The following is a 3,276-nucleotide window of genomic DNA, read 5'->3' as shown; positions in this document are numbered from 1 at the left end:
CATCAAAGTCTTCATCACACAATAAGAGCTCATCTGGCAAGGCTCGTGCTTTTGTTGTCAAGGAGATGGATTCAGAGGAGAAGTCTGCTTCTGAGGAGGCGGAGGTGGAGTCTGAGGAGGAGTCCGACTCTGGCGTTGCAAGTCTGGCTACACCCTACGTTGCCAAGTCCATCTTCAACACTGAAGACAATGGCTCCGTCACCTACGCTGATGTTAATGACAAGGACGACTTCGCTCCCACCTACCGCTTCATGGCACGTGGTGCCAACGTAAACTCACGCGATGCTTACTTTCAAACATCAAGTGAAGATGACTCTGATTGTGAATCCAAACCCAGCTACAAAACACTTGCTAAAATTGCAACTGAACAACAGAAAGCTTTGGAACATATTCAAAAACTGTTAGACAAAAGCGATGACCTGTTGGACACGGAAATGACCCGATCTCTATCCTTAATTGAAGACAAAAAAAATCTTCATGTCAAGTATGAGGAACTTGAAAGTCGTCATGAAACACTCTCAACAACTCATGAAAAGCTTTCCTATGATTATCTTCAAAGGAAGCAGGAACTTGAGAAATTAAGAGCAATTCATGAAGATCTTCAAAAGGAAAACGAGTCACTTCGCGCTCAACAGATCAGTCCCGCCCAGGAAGGATTTGAACCACCATGTCTAAAATGCCTTGAGCGTGATAACGCTACTTCTGTTGCTGAATGTTCTACTGCTGCTACTGTTGCAATATCTTCAACTGTTGGTGTGGTAACTAACCCCTCTGCTGAGGATGCCACTGCTATTGTTGATGAAAATGCTAGGTTGAAGACATTGCTTGAAACAGGGGTGTACAAAAGTCTCAAAAGGCATCACACTATGTGATGTCCTCAAAAGGCAGATTCTGAACCAAAACCCTAGGAAAGAGGGTGTTGGGTTCGAAAGGAAAATAAATGTTGATGGCTCTTACTGGAAGCCTGAGCAATACCCCAAAACTACATGGGTTGCTGCAAAGGAACCTTCAGTGGATCCATCCACCCTATCTGGCTTCACTTGTGTTAACCCTATTATCATTGATGAATCCTTTGATGCAAACTATAAACTGTTTAAGAATCAGAATGGTGAAGTATTTGCCAGGTACTCCCTTCGTTCTGAATTACTTGTCTTGGATTTGTCTAGATACCGATGTATCTAGACTCGTTTTAGTGCTAGATACCTCCGTATCTAGACAAAACTAAGACAAGTAATTCGAGTGAACGGAGGAAGTATATTGGTACCAACTGCAGGAATGGACCACCTATGAAGAAAATCTGGGTGCCCAAAAGGTGTCTGAAGAATCTTCGAGTGAATGTCGTCATGACACCACAAGGGAAGAAGACAAAGCCCAAACCAAAGGCTTCATATGGTCCAAAGGCTTCATACAGACACATTACTCACCTGAGTCACCCTAACGCTGATGTTTTGCAGGGAAACTATACTCAGGACTATGAATATGAGCGTGTTTCAAACCACCATGTTCATAAAACCAAGAACTACTCTGCTTATTCTTATGAGTATTATTCACCTTCTGCAAGACTATTTGCTAGGGCTCCAAAGCCAAAGTTCTCAGATGCTGCACTTAGACTCATTGCCTCGAAGCCACCCCTGAAAATGTGGGTGATTAAGAAGACTTAACTCTCTTTTGCAGGGAAAGGTCTCTAGCCGGTAATCAAAGGTGTCAGATGCTATTGTTGGGGACCTAAAACATCTTGTGGGGCGCAAGATTGAATGCCCAAATGATCTTATTATGTATTTCGTTCCTGAGTCGCTTGATATTCATCCTATCAGTCCTAACCTCGATCTAAGCTTTCATAATCCACTTGCTCGTCAAATGGTTATGCTTCACAATACTCTTTGTGAAGCCTATCCCCCTAACTGCACTGTAGGGTATGACACCAGCTGCTTCAGAATGGATTATAGATAATGGATGCACTAACCACATAACTGGCGAATGAAGTCTTCTCATGTACTCAACCTTACGTCCATCTGACAAGAGTCACGTCACATTGACTGACACTGGTAAAAGCAAGGTATTGGGCCTAGGTAGAGTTGCAATCTCAAAGGATCAACACATGAATAAAGTGATGCTTGTTGAATCCCTTGGTTTCAACATAATGTCTGTCTCAATGCTTTGTGACTTGAACATGATTGTGATATTTGGAAAATATTGTTCCCTTGTGCTAATGGAATCTGACAAGTCTCTATTCTTTGAAGGGTATCGGAAAGATGATACATGGTAGATTTCTCAGCAGGACCATAGCTTGCCGTATGTCTTCTTGCAAAAGCTTCGGAGTGCTGGCTCTGGCATCAGAGGCTAGGGCATGCTAGCATGAGGAACTTATCATTTCTGCACCTAGTCAACCTGAAGACAATGCTCATCCTGAAGACAATCCTCCTAATGATGACAATGATCAGCAAGAGCAAAGTCTTCGTCTAGTTCATCCTCATGTTGCAAATGAAGTACAGATTGAGAAGATAATTGATAGCATCAATGCACCTGGTCCACTCACTCATTCAAGAGCAACACAGCTAGCAAATTTCTGTGGGCACTTTGCATTTGTCTCAATATCTGAACCCAAGAAAGTTGTTGAAGCCTTCATGGAACCTGAATGGATTCAAGCTATGCAAGAAGAGCTTCAATAGTTCGAGCTGAACAATGTGTGGGAACTGGTCAAGCGTCCTGATCCTCGTAAACACAATATCATAGGCACTAAATGGATATATTGCAACAAGCAAGATGAGCATGGTCAAGTTGTCAGAAACAAGGCTCGTCTCGTTGCTCAAGGATACACTCAAGTTCAAGGGATTGACTTCGATGAAACATTTGCTCCAGTGGCTAGGCTTGAAGCCATTCGCATACTGCTAGCCTAAGCAAATCATCATAACATCCTTCTGTATCAAATGGTTGTGAAGAGTGTCTTTCTCAATGGCAAGATTGAAGAAGAAGTGTATGTTGCACAACCGCCTAGCTTTGAAAATCCAAAACACCCTGATATGGTATACAAGCTCAATAAGGCATTGTATGGCCTTAAACAAGCCCCTCGTGCTTGGTATGACACACTCAAAGACTTCCTGAAGAGCAAAGGCTTCAAACCTGGTTCCCTGGATCCCACACTCTTCACGAAGACATATGATGGTGAACTATTTGTGTGCCAAATATATGTGGATGACATTATCTTCAGTTGCACTAATCAAAAATATAGTGATGAGTTTGGACACATGATGCAAGAGCAATATTGATGTCCATGAT

This window comes from Triticum dicoccoides, chromosome 6A (assembly GCF_002162155.2).
Source record: "Triticum dicoccoides isolate Atlit2015 ecotype Zavitan chromosome 6A, WEW_v2.0, whole genome shotgun sequence".
Taxonomy (NCBI): Eukaryota; Viridiplantae; Streptophyta; class Magnoliopsida; order Poales; family Poaceae; genus Triticum; species Triticum dicoccoides.
The sequence above is the reverse complement of the archived record's forward strand: the minus strand, read 5'-3'. Positions refer to the sequence as shown.